At 39.4% G+C, this 18271-nt stretch overlaps 1 long non-coding RNA gene across 1 annotated transcript; it reads left to right on the top strand.

Annotated features, from left to right (window-relative positions):
• The first annotated feature begins 30 nt into the window (after window positions 1-30).
• LOC116664925 lies at window positions 31-16772 on the top strand. The gene is made up of 3 exons (XR_004321475.1): window positions 31-218; window positions 4128-4252; window positions 15863-16772. It is a non-coding gene; the product is annotated as an uncharacterized LOC116664925 (long non-coding RNA).
• The last annotated feature ends 1499 nt before the right edge of the window (window positions 16773-18271 follow it).

Below are 18271 nucleotides of genomic sequence, written 5' to 3'. Positions count from 1 at the left end.
CTTCTCTAGCCCGCGACGTAAGGGGGCGGGTGGTCTCTGTGATGTCACGAGGCCCCGCCCCTGCGAGGCATTGTGGAAAACCAGCCTAGCAACGCGGGCGGGGCGAGCTGTGACCGTCTGCGCGTTGGTACCGAATGCCCCCACCCGATGTCCAAGCTTCAGACTCTTTCTCTCTGTAATGAAAAAGAGTGTCTTGTGGAGAGATTTTTTGAGACTCTGTAAGTATCCTGCTTCTCATAATATTTTCTTGTCAGCAACAAATATTACCATGCTATTTGTCAAATAGTGGTTTTATCTTTTCATCTTTACTTCTACGTTTATTAATTGGAATTCTACTCTAAAGAAAAGCTTTCTCTGTCCTCCCATTATTCTTTCATCCTATTTATTTAATTTCTTATTTTTATCAGTATAGGCTTGTGTATATTTGTTTTATTCTATGAGTTGTAATCCATTGTTATCATTATTTTGTTGCTCAAATTGTCCCAGATTTGTCGATAGTCTCTTTAAGTGGTCTATTTACAAGTTAGTTTAAATTTTTTTATGTTTAAACATATATATATATATTTATGTCTTATGTATTGTCTGTTCATGTTTCTTTTCCATTTTTCTATTGGATTTGTCCCTCAATTTTTAAGAGTTCATTATGTATTAGGAAATATTAGCCTTTTTTATCTGTGATGTATGTTGCAAATATTTTCTCCTAGCTTGTGAGTTGTGTTTTGATTTTGTTTATAGCATTTTTTGCATACATTTGTTTTACATCGTCAATTTATTCTTTTATTATTGCCTTTGGGTTTTGAGTCATAGAAAAACCTTTCCTTACATTGAAGTTAGAGGGGAGGTCACCCATGTTTTCTTCCAATAGCTGTGTAGTTTCATATTTTACATTTAGATTCTTGATCCATTTGGAGTTTCTTCTTATGTATGGTGTGACCAATGAATCTCACTTTACCTTTTCCCCATTGTCTCAGCACCATTTATTAAAAGTCTCATCTTTGCCTCAGTAAGATGCCACCTTTATCATATGCTGAATTTTCTTATGCATGTAATTCTATTTCTGGGTTTTCAATTCTATTCCTCTGATCTCTTTGTCTATTCATGCACCAGTACCACACTGTTTTAGTTATAAATGCTTTTAAGTTTTAATGTCTGATTGGGCAAGTCCCTTCCTACAGATTTTAATATGTTTTTAAGTAAGCCTCATTACTTAATAGGCACAATCCATTTGGGGGGGAAAATGATACCCTTTTATAATTGACCTCCTGACAAAGGAAGAGAGCAATCCTGTTTCTCTCCTTATCATCATCATCATGATACCATGTGTACCATCATCATGATGTCATCAATATCATCTTTACTATCTATGTACTATTCATTTTATGCACATTTTCTCATTTAATAAAACATCAATACTCAGGCAGACCTTGGGAGGAGCTGAAAATATGTAAAGTACCTTTTCTCTTCCCAGGCTCAACTTCTCACTCATGAGGAGGTTTTGGTTATTTCAGTCTAATGCCCCTGTTCAGATCTGTGTTTGTGGGAATTTAGAGGAGGATCCCTTGTGATTAGAGATATTAGAATTAGATGAATTCTCCAGTCTCCTCATTTTAAATCCAGAAATGAAGGCTCAGGAAGGGGAAGTCACTTACACCAACAGAGAGAGAGAGAGAGAGAGAGAGAGAGAGAGAGAGAGAGAGAGATGGAAACAAGATTACAAATAATCCAATCCAATTTCTTGATTTTACGGAGGTGGAAGTTGAGTGATCTACCCAAGATCTTGCACTACCTTTGGGTCCTTACCATGTGTCATGCAATATACTAAGTAATCAACATAGTTTATCTCATTTATTACTGACAGCAGCCAAAAGAATAGTTGATATTATTGCCTCCATTTTATAGATAAGAAAACTTAGGCTGAGAGTGGTAGAGTAACTTGTCCAAGGTGAATCAGTCAGCTGGCACAAGGTGGAGTTGGGATTTAAACTTGGAAGGATTAACACCTCTAGCCAATAGGTTCCACTGCTCCCAGCAAGCCCCTGGTATTGTGGATACAAAGCTCAAGTGAACAGACCCAAGATTAACATCCAGTCACTCAAAACTTGCTTGTTTTTAACCAAGAACTGAAGTGTTGAGATCATACAAGCTTTTTCATAAGAGTAAAGTAAAAGCAAATATACAGAATAGTTTATATTAATGATTTGACAGTGCAGCAGAACTGTCCTGAAAGGTCATTATCTTCAGTGATAGTTTTTTTTTTAACATCAAAGTTTTAGTGTTTGTTTTAAACATGCACACAGAAAAGAGAGACTAGTAGAATGCTGAAGTGTTTTAAATTAACTGAAACATCCTAATATTGCATAACATTTTCAACATATATCTCTTAGAAAATGACTTTTCTCACATAACTGCAATATTACTTCCTACAATACCATTATCACATCTGAAATTTAATAATAATTCCCTAATACTACCTAATACTCAATCCATACTCAAATTTCTACTATTGTCCCCAAACTTTTAAGTCTTTTTTTGTTAAAATCTGGAGCTGATCAAGCACCAAGATTGCCTTTGCTTGTTTTATCTCTTTAATCTCTTTTATCTAGAATGTCCCATTTTCTCCTATGCTCCTACTCTCTCTCCTTCCTTCTCTTTCTCTTCCCTCCCTCCCTTCCTTCTTTCTTTCCTTCTGTCTTTCTTATTTTTAAGTGACATTCACTTGTTAGAGAAACCTGGCCAGCAGAACTGTAGAGTATCCCTCTTTCTAGATATGTTTGTTTCCTCATAATGTCACTTAACTTGCTCCTATATTCTCTATATTTCCTATATTTTAAAAGCTTAACTAGATTCAACTTAAACATTTTTGACAAGAATACTTCATGGGTGAAGCTATATGTTACATATCAGAAGCCACGTGGTGTCAGGCCACCCCACCAGCAGTGATGGATACCAAGATAAATCACTGAGTCAAGGTTGTGATGTATAGACCCTTCCCCGGCAGAACCACATTCCACCCTTTTGACCAGCCGGCAATCAGGGATTAATATCTCCACACCATCCAAATATACAATTTCCCAGCAACCCTTCATCTAATGGGTTTAGTATCTAATGGAAATCCTGGCCTGAAAAACCATTTTATTCAAAATAGTGACTTTCCAACTCTGTCTTATCCCTATGCTCGCCAGGGATTTTAAAAAGAGCTTTCTTCATCAACTAGAGGTTATTTGACTACTCTGGAATATATTTCCTACTAGAAAGGATAAATGCTTAATTGTTTACCTTTAATTGTCAATTTCAGAGTTAAGTGTTAGTATAATAGTCACTTCCAAAGGTGGTATGTGAAGTTTTTCAGTGGTAGAACTGAAAGGAATTCCCACTTGCAGTGCTTTTCCACTGAGATTCATTTCATCACCTAAAGCACTCATAACAGGTCACTGCCAAATTAACCTGTAACATACAGCCAGTTCTGAGAAACTAGATTTCAACATCAACAAGTAAAAGAAAGATCAACATCAATCAAAGAAAAAATTGATAAACTAGATTAAAAATAAATAAAATTAAAAATTTTGTGCATCAAAGGACACTATCAACAGAATGAAAATATAAACCATAGAACAGGAGAAAATATTTGCAAATCTTATATCTGATGAGAGTCTAGTATCTAGAATATACAAAAACCTCTTACACTCAACAAGAAAAAAAAAAAAACCCAAATGATTCAATTTGAAAATGAGCAAAGGACTTGAATAGACATTTCTCCAAAGAAAATATCCAAATGGCCAATAAGACCATGGAAAGACGCTCAACATCATGGGTCATTATGGAAACACAAATGAGGTATCACTTCACACCTACTGGGATGGTTATAATAATAATTAAAAAAAAAAAAGACGATAACATTTTAAACCACCAACATTATTTTTACAGGATAATCAGATTAAATTTTATTCTAATTTATGACATCTTTCCTAGTTTTCAGAACTTTCTGTGATTACATTCTTGGTTGGATTTTTCAACCTCAGTGCACCCATAGAATTTTATCACTGGCAATTGGACCTACTTTGATGTGGAGCTAAAATCTTAAGAGCTGCAGGAATAGCAACATTTGTTCATTTATTGTCCTTCATTAGGCAATGGTGACATCAAAGAGAGCAACTTCAGAAGCAGAGATACACCCTTGGAAAAAACAAAGAAACTTCCCTTCATCTTTGAACACCTTGATAGGACTGACCTTGATCTGTCAGCTGCCAAAGTGGTATGATTTGAGTGGTGCACAGAAGAACTTTCAGCTTAAATCTATCCCCACCCACCTTTTCCACTTTGCCTTCTGGGGCTCATGGTTAATTATCTGCAAAACCCCCCATTAAAAAAATTTTTGTTTTAATTGAAGTATAGTTGATTTACAATGTTGTGTTAGTTTCAGGTGTACAGCAAAGTGATTCAGTTATACATATATGTATTCTTTTTCATATTCTTTTCCATTATAGATTATTACAAGATATTGAATATAGTTTCCTGCGCTATACAGTAGGTCCTTAGAATTGTTTATCTATTTTAGATATCGTAGTGTGTATATGTTAATCCCAAACTCCTAATTTACCCCTTCTCCCACCCCCTTCCCCTTTCCCTTTGGTAACCATAGTCCCACAGTTTGTTTTCTAAGTCTATGAGTCTATTTCTGGTTTGTAAATAAGTTCATTTGTATCATAACCCTCTCCACCCACCCCACCCCCCATTTTGAAATATCTTCTTTGAACATTTCCTTCACCTTCTTTTGCTCTAGCCCAGGTTCTCAGTGGAGGTAATTTTGCCCCACTCCCCTAGGACATTTTGCAATGTCTGGGGATATTTTTGATTGTCACACTGGAGGTGGTGCTACTAGCAACTAGTGGATAGAGGCCAAGGATGCTGCTAAAGATCCTACATACACAGACAGCCTCCATAACAAAGAGTCATCAGGCCCCATCAGTAGTGCTGGGGTTGAGATCCCCTGACTGCCCTGGAGGAACTGCTTCCCCTGCAGCCTTCTCAAAAAGTGTGTTTTCTTGTAACCGGACTTAGAAGTATCGTATCTTATCACTGCTTTCAAACAATTTCCCCCCTCTAAATCCTTTAAGAAAATTTCCTTTTGAATTTCATATCAGACTTGAGCACGCACTTCCTCCCCTTACTTCAGTACCTCCACTGATTTGTGCTTTTTTTTCACTGTCATTCTCTTCAACACTGCAGTCTTAAATCTTGGTGATTTCACTCTCCACATAGATGATCCAGCGTCCTAGACCCTCTCAGTTCCTTGTATTCCTCTCCTGCAAGAATCTTAATCTCCAGCCCTATCTCAATTACTTGCTCGCTTATCATTGTTTGTCATTGACTTTAATTGCAACTTCTCCATCATTTCAATGCAAGCGGTCCACTTTGTGACCACTACCTCCTATCAGTTTAGCTCATTCTCTCTAGTGGTCTGATTTCCACAAAACTTCAATCTGATTAGGATAGTCAGTCCATTGATCCTCACATTTTCTTGTCCCTGGTAAAATCCAACCATCCATCTACATAGAGCCTACACCGTGCAGCTGAATGTGGCTGAAGAAAATCATTCAATTATTCAAGCAAACAAACAGAAAAACTGTTCTCTTCAAGTTTATGACCTCTAGCCTCAAGTGGGCCCTTAATGCTACCCAGCAATATAGTTCCATATTTACTCTCCTCTACTAGACAACTATTTTATTTCTTTACTCTTTCTTTTTTTTTTTCAGCTTTATTGAGGTATAATTGCAAAATAAAATTGTAATATATTAAAAGTATACAACATGATGATTTGATATACGTATACATTGTGAAAGGATTCCCACCATCAAATTAATTAACACATCCATCGCCTCATATATTTACTTTTTTTCATCTTGGTGAGAACACTTAAGTTCAACTCTCTTAGCAAATGTCAACTATAAAATACAATACAATACTATTACCAACCATAGTCACCATTTTACACTTTAGAAAGTCAGATTCTTATTCATCTTATAACTGAAAGTTTGTACCCTTTTATCAGCCTTTCCCTATTTCCCCCACCTCCCAGCCCTTGGCAACCACCATTCTACTTTCTGTTTCTATGAGGTTTTTTTTTTTTTTTTTTTTTTTTTTTAAGATTCCATATGTAAGTGATACTGTGCAGTATTTGTCTTTTTCTGTCTATCTTATTCCACTTAGCACGATGCCCTCAAATTTCATCCATGTCATCACAATGGCAGGATTTCCTTCTTTTTTAAGGCTGAATGATATTCCATTATATATATACACCATATTTTCTTTATCCACTCATCTGTCAATGGATACTTAGCTTGTTTTCATACCTTGACTATTGTGACTAATGCTGCAATGAACATGGAATATATACCCAGAAGTGGAATTGCTGGATCCTATGGTAGTTCTAAGTTTAATTTTTTGAGGAAACGCCATACCATTTTCCATAGTCGTCGTACCAGTTTACATTCCCACCAATAGTGCACTAGGGTTCCCTTTCTCCCACATCCTTATCAAAACTTGTTATTGCTTGTCTTTTTGAGAATAGTCATCCTTACACTTGTGAGGAGATATCTCATTGCAGTTTTGATTTGCATTTCTCTCATGATTAGTAATATTGAGCATCCTTTCTTGCACCTGTTGGCCATTTATATGTCTTCTTTGAAAGAATGTCTATTCAGGTCCTTTGCCCGTTTTTAAATTGGGTTATTTGTTTTTTGACTCTTGAGTCGCTTGTATGTTTTGGATATTAACCCCTTATCAGATACATGGTTTGCAAATATTTTCTCCTTTTCTGTTGATGCCTTTCCATTTTGTTGATGATTTCTTTTGCTGTGCAGAAGCTTTATTGTGATTTTGTTAAATCAACTTTTGTTAAGTAGAGTCCCCAGGGTGCCATATGGTTCAATAAAAGACCACAAGGAAAACTGAGATAGAGAAGATTATTACTCACAGGTCCTGGAGAAAGTACATAGCACGAGGCCTTATGGGGCCACACAGGGAGGGTCCAGGCAGGGTATAGGCAGTGAAAGCGACAGGACCTGGGGCACGTGCCTTTATTAGTGTCCAAAGGTAGAGTGCTTCGGGATTCCGGGGTTAAGGCTGGATTGGTCAATTCAAACAACAGAGAGTGGGATTTTGGTAAACTTTAAGGACTGTTTTATCTAAGGTATGCACAAAAGGAAGGCCCTGGGAGGCAGAGGAAACTGTTTATCACAAAGGCTGTTGGAGGAGTCATATCAGGAATTTACTTTTGTATTTAACTCTGGATGTTGCTATCTAGGGCAGTTGTCTGCATGAGGGGCTTGTGTCAGGTTAAAGACCCCAAAAGGTCATTTGGCCAAACAAAAATGGATGCCAAGGCAGCAATACCATGGGGTAGCTTAATTAAACTCTCAACAATCCATCCTGTAATGCCTCAGCATCAGGAATACACAATCACTTGTGCAGCAGATATGTTAAAGGACACGGGGATTTTTTTCAGAAGCCATTGTAAAGCACATTTAACCAAGGCAGTAATGATGGAGCCTGTGACAAATAGACTTGCTACTGTTTGAAATGCAGTTTAGCTATTGCCCCCAGGTGAATGGAGCGAGCCATGAGAACAAATCAGGAACCTTGAGGAGTGTGGGAATTTGTTGAAATATTTTAGTTATATGATGCAAGGTGTGCAAACCTTGACATATCTTATGAAGGTTGGCCTGTACCTTGTCCTGAGTTGTTCCTGTACATGCAGCAAGAGATGCCCTGTGAGGAACAGCCAATAGGAAATATAACACCCGTTGATTGTTCATCATCTTTTGTGCTAGTGAGTCATCAGACTCAGAGTATAGTATAGCATCTGCCTGTGTTGGTTAGGGTGGCTGATAATTGCTGAGTGGTTTTTAATATTTGATCTGCTTGCTGGGCTAGGGTGGAAGCACCTATTCACAGGCCTGCCAGTCCAGTGGTGAGAGCCAGTCTGAATAAGATAGGGATGAGAATGGCTCTTTTGGTACACGGACTGGTTGTTTCTTGTATTGCAGGCGCTCAAGGTGCTCCGGGCTCACAGATTTGGGCAGACTGAAGAACCCTCATGGAGCCATGGGTATCTCTGACAAGCCTTTATTGAGGATTCAATGGCAGTGGTGGCAGCAGCGGAAAATCCCGTCCTCCTTATATAGCAAGGCAAACAAAACCGGTATCTAGCCAACTACGTGAACTATGTGGACTAACCATTGCACTTGTGCAGTGCAAGTTGTCATTACAAAACAACACAGGGGTATTGCGCATGCAGGATAATATTGCTGCATCACTGGGCACTGGTTGTCCAACGAGGGGGCCTAACTGACTCCATTTTCCCTACATTTCTCTAGCAGAGAAATGCCAAGACGGTAAAGGGTGGCTGGGATAGTAAAGGTAACAACAGTGTTGCAGTAATAGGGGTCATCTTGTGGATTGCTTGCATATGGGGCAAGATCAAATGGACTTGCTCCTGGCCTCTTGAGTTAGGTCCACAAAAAAAAGTTTGAATGAGGCATTGTTTACCATTAAGGGACAGTGAACATAAGGGTGAGGTTCTGCCTTTCGTGTTCTAGTAGAATTGTTAGCCTTTTGAAAGTACTCCCATGGGGAGTTAATTATTTTGATACTTGCCCACAGGGTGCCCCATTTAGGGTCTAGATTAGAGGGTTAGTTTAGCCTAAATGAGGCTCGTGGTATTTTGGAAGGAATTAACATGAGGGGCTGATCACTAGAAAGAACTGCAGGATAGACAGCCCTACATGGGCTGTTGGTGTGACCCTGTGTGTTAAGAGACTCCTACATAGTTTTACTTGCAAGGTCTGGGCTGCTATCTTGAAGGTATGTATAAATATAGTTTTGTCAGATCTGGCCCACTTAGTTGTGGTGTGGGGCAGGGTTGTGGTTTACAATGGGAGGGGCTTATGGATAATATGTGGGGAAGAGTGGAGGTAGCAATTTTGAGTGCAGAGGAAGTGCTGGTGGTCATGGTGTGAATAACAAGGGATACTGGGTCTGTTGTGGGTTCATCATGTGAAAAGTGAAAGCTGTAATCTAGTACACCGGGCAGTGAACGCAGCCGCAAGAGGTCTCTAACTGTGGAATCCAAATAGGGTAAGCCAGGGGTGTTGCACTAAAGTGCCTTATTGTGGCTGGTGTGGTTGAGAATACCTTGTTTGGCTTACCATAAAGGTGAAATGATGTCTAGTGCTGCAGGGGGCTTAGAGTTTTGCAAGTGTTTTGATGGAGGGAAGGTTCATGAGGCAAGCAGTTAGCTATTTTGGGGAAATAGTTTTATATTTCAATGTTTTTCGAGGGGAGGTAATTAGGTTTATTTATTTATTTTTAATGGAGGTGCTGGAGTTTGACCCAGGATCTCATGCATGTTAAGCATGTGCTCTACCACTGAGCTATACCTATCCCCCACACACCGGGAGAAATAGTATTCTATGGGGCCCTCAGGGTTAGTCCAGTGAAGGCATTTTTGTATCTCTGCCTGGAGGTTAACAGTCATCATAGTCATTTCCTTCCTGGTGTGGAGGCCATCTGAGAAGGGAAAGTCCCAGTGTCCAGGGAGGTTGGAGTGTATTGCCTTCCTCGTCTTTCTCTTGGGTTGTGGTGTCACCATCTGCGATGCAGTCTTTTCCACGGTGAGCTCTTGGGCTGGGGCCATGTCATCTGAGGTGTTAAATGTTCTTGGGGTTGGTGGAGGCCAGCTCAGGGAAGCATAGCTTCCCAGGTAGGGATCCATGAAGGACAGGAGTAGCTGGCTAGAGTTAAATTCTCTGCATATGCTCCATACATACGCTCCAGGCCTGGCTCAGGATGGAGCTGCAAGAATGGGTTCCACTGCTAGTTGAGCAGATCTCAGTGATCTCTGTCAGAGGTGGAGCATATGATGTCCCTGACCGAGCTTGGTGGGGACTCCAGCCACAATTTATATAGATTCTGGGCACACTGATAGGCTAGTTGGAAGGACATTTTGTGGATAACAGCTTTACAATCCAGAGATCACCCCATTAAAATTATAGTAAGTTCATTAGCGTACAAACCTGTCAACTAGATGAGTTTGATTTGGTTATGCTGGGAGGGCCATTCTGACTGGGATACAGTTTGAAGCATGATATGAGGAGGGAGTGACTCATTTAAGCATTACTTCGATTGGTATTATTTAAAGTAGAGGGATGTGAGCCCAGGGTCAGAATCCACACCTGGGGGCTCCCTCACTGTAACCCTTCTAACAGGGCCTTTCAGCATCTGGCGCTTAGCCATCCTGTGATGCATTTGTGCACCTGGCTGATTTTACTTTAGCACACCTGAGACCTGAGACAGAGTTAGGCCTGACGGGATCTACTAGCAACCCTATTAACCAGGCTGTAGGCAATAAGAGTGACAATCACTGCAAAGGAGAACATTTGCTTTTGACTAGCTTTCAGGGCCTCCTTTGGGGTGAGCAATTTAAATACTGATCAAAGGCTGAATGTACTTGCTTTGGAACAAGAGGTCATTTACCTCTTCCTTTAAGGTTGGGTTGGGAGGATCTGTGCTGAGTCTACTGACAGCACCGTAGATCCCAGGGTTTCTGCTTGGATTTCATTTCCTAATGTGACTGGCATCCACTAGGTGGAGGGCCTCTTTTCCTCTCTCTGAGATCCACACAGTTCTACTAGTGAATCTTCAAGTTATAATTTCAATCTTCTGGACAAATTTCGATGAGTTCGGTTTACTTAATCAGCCTTTATAACCTGAATAGTGAGGCAAAGCCTATGGCCTTAACTTTGAGCCTGGTAATAAAGCATTGTTTGAGCCAATAAAATCTGTATAATCATGATCTCCATGCATTTTAGTAGGGGTTGTCTCCTTGGGTTCTGTATTCTAAGAGGGTCAAATTGCAAAATCTGTCCTCAATAGAGTCACTAGCATGTGGAAGATGGCAAGATGATTAAAAAATCAAAACAGCAAAGGGAGCATTCATTTGGTGAGCTCATGTGAACTCTCTGATGACTTGGAACGGTGCCTGGTACAAAGCAGATTCAATACATATTTATTTGATAGAATGAATGGGATGTGCCTGAAAGTCTACCTCTGCCACTTCTCTGAATTGACATGTTGCTCAGTTATTTGGGAGCTTAATAGATTATAATATACTGACCCACTTAGATTTTCAAATCTTATCAAGGAATTCATTTTGCATATTCTTTACCACCAGAAGAGGGCAGGCTTGGAGGGAAGAGTAGGTAAGAGACTGTAATCAGTCATACATGTAGGACCCTACCTGATTTGGAGACTCAAAGCCACGAGGTGGCAGTGTGAGCATGCCGGAAACCCAAGGTCAGGGATCCAGATTACAGGGGGGTCTCTGAATATAGGTCAGTGCCCCAAACATACACATTTCCCTATTTTTTTCTCTTAAATTACAGTCAGTTACAATGTGTCAATTTCTGGTGTACAGCACAATGTCCTGGTTGTGCATATATATACATATATTTGTTTTCATATACTTTTTCGTTAAAGGTTATTACAAGATACTGAACATAGTCACCTGTGCCCTATTTTTTTTTTTCTTTTGGTCATGGTGATTTTCCTTTCTACCTTCTCTTACGGAAAACTCAGAACCCTTTTGTATTCATTTTGAATGTCTTCCCTTCGTTAAGTTTTGTTTTTTGTTTTGGTGTAATCCTCTTCCTTACCTCCGTCATCTCAACTGGTCACTGATGTCCTACGCCCGAGTTGAGTGTTTTTCTTTCTTGTACTTGGTGGCTGACCTGCATCCTTGTATTTCGCTAAAAATTGTTTCAAATCCTTTGTCACAGAGGTAAGGTGAAAATTTATGCAGTGAATACGGGGAGGTGAGTAGCTTTGTGGATATGAGTATGAATTTGGAGGTCAGACACACATGGCTATGTATCTTGGCTTTACACCTTACTGGCTGTGAGATCTTGGGCATGTTACTTCTCTGAACCTCAATTTTCTCATCTCTTAAATGGGAATATTAGCTACATGATACAGTTATAAAAAGTAAACAGAGACAATGTATGTAAGGTACATCACAGTAAGTGCTTGATAAGTCATTACTGTGTAGTAGAGCAAATTCCCTAAATTACCTAATCAGAATCTAAAAAGATAAAACAGCCCAGAACAACAGGCTAAATCTACAAGGTGAAATTTGTAAGCTTAAATTTGACACTAATTTGTGAATCCCAACTCTCCTTTTTATTATCTGTGACCTAGGACAAGTTACTCAAACTTTTAAAGCCTTAGTTTCCTCATATAATGGTATTTTAAAATAAGATTCTTCCTGTCCCCTTAGTGAGTTTAAATGAGTCTCCTCAAAATGACTTTAAATTAGTCCCCCCAAAATGTTACTAGTTATCCCAAATTCCAAAGTGGTGGGTAAGATGACCAAATCAGAAGTTGAGGAGGCGGTTGAGCAGATTCCCCAACCTTAACTGACCACACCCCATCCCCAGGGGAAGGCTGGGGGTTAGAAGAGGATGTTTGGAGAGAACTGTCACTGTTAGTATCCTGTGAGGTCTTAACCACCGAAGTGAGGTCCCTCTCATGCTTTGCATTTAGTTTCATGTGTCTTTATTCTCCTTTTGTCTGGCAAGTTCTTCAGCAATTTTTGTCTCTCATGACCTTGACACTTTTAAGGTTATAGGCCATTTATTTTGCAGACCATCGCTTAATTTGAGTTTATTGGATATTTCCTTGTGATTAGATTGAAAATTTGCATTCTTAGCAGGAATACTTCACAAGTGATGCTGTGCTCTTCTTAGTACATTACATCAAGAGGCACGTGGTGTCAGTTTGTCCCATCATTGTTCACGTTAAGTTTGATTGCTGGATGAGGTGGTGTCTGCCAGATTTCTCCACCAGAAAGTAACAATTTTCCCGTTTGTAATGAATAACTATTTTGAAAGGAGATATTTTGAGACCCCCTAAATCTCCTTGTCCTCATCAAACTTTCACCAACTATGTTTAACATCCACTGATGATTCTTGCCTGAATCAGTTAGTGTTGGATGATTGCAAAGTGAGAAGTTGGAAGTCAGCCTATTACATGGGACTGGACATTTTAATTACTGAACTAAGACTTTCAGAAGCCTAAGAAGCAGACTTTTTATTTTCTAAGAGTGACTGCAAAAGTCACAGGACTTGCCTTAGATTTCATCCCTACAGAACTGGTTTGAATGGAAAGTGGAGAAAAGAAAGACAGTAGTTTTTCCAGTTATAACTTATGAGTCCCGCCTGATTAGTGTATCAGCCATACTCAGATCTAATATGACATAATAATAATGGCTACTTCATAGATTGTTGAGGAAAGTGTGGTAGTGCAAGTAAAATGCTAAGCACCTCTTGGTGTGCACACTCCTTTGCATTGTGACTTGTTGCTTCTCCTAGCAAGAAGTGAAGTCTGTTTATCTACCTCCTTCAGTCTAAGCTGGCTTGTTTGTGGTTTTAGCCAAGAGAATGTGGGAGAGCTGTCATTGTGGGAGATCTGAGCCTGGGTTTTAAGAGGCCTTGCAGCTTCTGCTCTTGCTTTTTTGCTGTCCTGATGCTATTGGTAAAATAGTTTCAACCCCTTGGGGACAAGAGACCCTGTGGGGAGACCTGGAGCTCACAACCAGGACAACCACTAGACACAGGAGTGAGGCTGTCTTAGACGACCCAGTGACAGTCGAGCTGCCAGATGATTACAGTTGCATAAGTGATTCCAAGTAAAACCAGCAGAAGAACCACACAGCTGTGCTGAGCTCAAATTGTTGACCCTCAGAATTGATGGACCTCTGAAAAGAGAATATGTGGCCAAGTGGGGGTAGGTGGGGAGGTGAAGGGAATGGTGTTGAGTGGGGGGCTCAAGGTGGAAAGAGGAATGATTATGTTTGAGGGTCTTGTCCCAAAGGATAGGACTTAGGCCGAGAGGTGGATGTCATAGGAAGCAAGATTTACTATATATTTACTATTTTCTTCTATATATATAGAAGAAATTTAAGGAGAATTTCCCTAAAATGAGATAAACTTCCTTTGAAAGTTGTGAGTTTACTGTCATGGGAGGAATTTTTTTAAAAAGGCTGGATGACCGTTACGTGTGAGGGTGATGTAGATGGGATGGATTTAGGTCACACATGATTCCCTTTCACTCTTAGAGTTCTTGGATTCAGAGAGAACTCCTCTGCACATCAGTTTGGCCTGGCAGTTCTGAAAATACTTTCCTTTTAGTATTCACTATAGTGACAATTTTAACAGTTTTCTACAAGTTTACAGCAACAAAGATGATTCATTGCAAACATCTGTCAAAGCTATTGCTTTTTGTCCTTTTGCTTTATAAAATGGCAGAGTTTAAGCTCCTGAACAAACTGTTCTCTTCTTCTGAGTCCCTTAGAATTTTATAAATTCTAATAATTAAAAGAATTCAAAGACTCTCATTTTTTCACACATTAACATCTCTGAAATCAGGATGTGTCTGCATTCACCAGCAGCCAGGTGGCAGTTGGGGCATAGATATAATTATCAGTAATTATGGTCATAGCTGTTCAAATTGTCATGACTTCAAATGAATTAAATACATTATTGGTACCATGCATGTTGGATGTAACTGATGTTCAGAGTGACTTACAGAATGGATGCCAGTAATTTGGTAGAGAATCCCAGAGACAATTGGAAGCACTCTTTTAAGCAATGCTGCATCACCAGTATTCTTGGTGGCATGGAACTTGAGATTGTTTAGAAAAAACCCAAGTATTGTGTCAGAGTTTAATTAGAAGCAATTTTCTCCCATTGTAATTGATAAAATGAGGATGAATTTTATAACTGATGGCATCAATTGATATTGATGAACTACAATGGCTATTAACTCAGCTAACCTATATTGCACTTACTATGTGTTGGCCAGCATATTATGAAGGGTTTTACATGGATTATCTCGGTTTTATCTTCACTGGAACTCTACAAGATAGGTATGTTTATTATCCACATTTTTACAAATGAAGAAACTGAAGCCCAGAGAAACTAACATTCCCTGGGTTTTGCCCTTGGTAAGGGATGGAGGCAGGATTCAAACTCAGGCAGTTCGGTTTTAGAGCAAGAGTTTTTAAGTAGTACATAGAACTGTTTCCCATTAGCAATAACAGTTTTTTTGGCCCATGGCATATACTATCTTATTTTGAAATTTCTTCTTTATATGTTTTGTCTCCCCATCGAGGCCTTAAGGATCATTAGATCAAGAATCTTTTCTTTCCCCCTCACATCTGGGTCTTTTACATCCTGTCACTGTGCCTAGTTAATGGTTATTAAATGTCCTGGGAATGAATAGAAATTTACACTCTGTGTTCTGACTTGGTCTTCGGTTATAGCCTTCCTCTGGGGGCTATGTCAGGGCTAATTTAGTTGCAAGAGACAGAAACTATAGTGGAATTGTGTCCTTTTTTTTGATAATGCCATATCCAAGGCCTTCCACCTGAGGAATCTCTCATTAGATGGCAGCTTTTGGGGAGTCTGTGCTGTGCTCCCTTCCTTGACTGCTCCAAAAGAGAGTTCCTTCCTCTCCTACACTTTGTAGCTGGAGCACTGGCAGGTGGCCTTAGGCGTGACCCTGCAGCTTCTTTAAGTTTGGAGCAAATGATGCAAAGGTAAGAAATCATTAAGATTCATTAAATGTGCCTGCAGAGGCTAGCAGTGTTGCATAGCAGTGGTAGAGGTGTTCTGGCCAGCCTATCCTTGTTGAAAGACAATTTTTGGGCCACTCCAATGATACCTCAGTTTCTATCCATTTTCTCAGTTTGGTTCTATAGCCTCTTCTTTATTCATTGAACTCCTTTTTTTTTTTTTTTTATTTTAAGATAATTAGTTCCTGTTGCCTGTAATCGAGAAATCCTACTGACCCCTTCAATCAAGATGACTTCAGGCAAGACAAATTTATTACAGGGATACAGAAGTGTCTCATGAAACTCATTTCAGATAGGCCTTCCCTGACCACCCTGTATACAATAGTTCCCGCCCCCCTCATCCTCTTATCTTGCTTTACTTTTCCTCATTGCATTTATCATATCCAGACATAGCACCCATTTGTTTGTTGCCGTCACTGGACTGTCTCTCCACAAGAGCAGGGACTTTGATGGCTCGCTGCTATTTCCCCAGTATGGCACATTACTGAATGGATACTTAAATACACGAATACAAGATGCTCATAAGGGACTGGGATTGAAAATTAGAAAACCATCAGGGCCTGGGCAGTTTCTCTCCCAGGGGTCAGTCTCTAGGGCTATATGTTTGTGCATATCTTCCTTTCTCTTCCCATCTGCTTTTTTGCTTCTCTCTACAGGCTAAAATGGAAGAAGGGAGGGATACAGAGAAACAAGATGCCTAAACCAGAGGTTTCTAAACCCAATGGCTCATTAGAATCGTCATTTTAAAAACATTGATTCCTGGGTCTCATGAAAGACCCCCTGTATCAAAATTTCTGCAGTGGGGGTCTGAGAATCTATTGTTTTAAAATTCCATGTTTAGCCAGCCAGTCACTGAATTGTAGATGGGTCTCTGAGAACCTCTGTTTTAAACAAATCAAGCTTTCCCCAAAATGTTGTTTAGAGTTGACATCTTCAACAAATGTTCACTGAGAACACCTAATATTAGCCAGGCATAGGTGTAGGTGCTAAGAGACTAGGAAAGAAAACTAAAGTCTTTGACATTGTTGTGGTTGATCCCATACACAGGAAAAGGGAGGGAAATGCATTCTGTTTTTTTTTTTAATTGAAGTATAGTCAGTTTATAATATCGTGTTAGTTTTCGGTTACAGCATAGTGATTCAGATATACACATGTGTACTCCTTTTCATGTTCTTTTTCATTACAGGCTATTACAAGGTATTGAATATAGTTTCCTGTGCTATACAGTAGGACCTCGTTGTTTCCTTCTTTTTTTTATTCATTCCGTTTCATTATCCAGAAAACAGGCTGGTAGGTACTATTATTATAAGGGTAGAGTCCTAGATGAGATATCGTAAGATCTAATTTCTGAATTTTCTTTTTTTTGGGGGGGGTGCAATAGGAGGTAATTAGATTTATTTATTAATTTTTAATGGAGATAACTTGGGATTGAACCCAGGACCTCATGCATGCTAAGCATGTGTTCTACCACTTGAGCTATACCTTCCCCCCTTATAAGATCTAACTTCTAATCTTGTCTCTGCCACCTACAGGGTATGTCTTCTTGGGCTTGTCATGGCCTTAGTTTCCTCAGCTAAGAACTGAGATAGTATCTTCCCTGTGTACCTCTCAGAGAGTTACAACAATTAGATGATAATGCAAAAATGCTTTGAGAATTACACAAAAGTCAGCCACTATGTTTTCCCCACAGATCCTATAGTTCCCATACATTATTTAGAACACTTTGGTTATGTGTTCCCAACCATCACAGTGAGAACAATAGCATTCCAAAGTTAACAATGTCCTTTTGTGATTGAACTTCACTTCTCTACCACCTGGTTTGAGTTAAGCGCGTTATAAACATTATACACCTTGAGTTTCTATAACACATATTACTGATATCATATCATTGAGTAATATCTTCATTGCTCTTTAATTACTTACCATGTTAACTTGTTTTTCCAACCCCTGCTCATAAAATCATCAGTCACAGGCCTGTTTTGTGTTTGCCATGTGTTTTCCAAGGCACTGGGTACAAAGGTGGGCCGTTGGGGCTCCAAAAATACCTGTCTATGGAATGACTGAATAGATAAGGTTATTTGTATGATAACAGTGCGTGCCCTATTCTCATCAGCCATAGGAGCAGGGAGGCAGGGAAGGAGGAGAGACTGTGGTTAATGCCTGCATTAAAGTCTTTTTCTTCATTCCCTCCCTCTCAATTCTTGTGGAATCTCAGATGGCTGACAGGATGTGGGTGGGAATAGATGGATCTGACAGGGACTAGAGTTTCAAGGCTGCATCTATCTGTTCTATCTGTTCTGCTAAAGGATTGATCTGAGTAGTGTACAATGGGGAATGTAAGGGAGTGTATTGGAATGTGTGAATTTTATAGCACATGATAAAGTGGAACTTTACAACAGACAAAGCTCTTGGGATTGTAAGAATTAAAATACAATAATGGTGGGTAATACTTAGACCAAAATATGAATACAGTTCTGCACTATGTAACATCTTTTCTCTAAATTTGCAGTGTTGGACATCTTGATTGACAAGATCTCATAATCTATTTGAGAAAGAGTAAGTAGAGAGACACCTAAACATTTT

Source organism: Camelus ferus, chromosome 7, assembly GCF_009834535.1.
Source record: "Camelus ferus isolate YT-003-E chromosome 7, BCGSAC_Cfer_1.0, whole genome shotgun sequence".
In the NCBI taxonomy this organism is placed as follows: domain Eukaryota; kingdom Metazoa; phylum Chordata; class Mammalia; order Artiodactyla; family Camelidae; genus Camelus; species Camelus ferus.
Note: the sequence above shows the minus strand (reverse complement) of the source record. Positions and strands in the feature narration are given on the sequence as shown.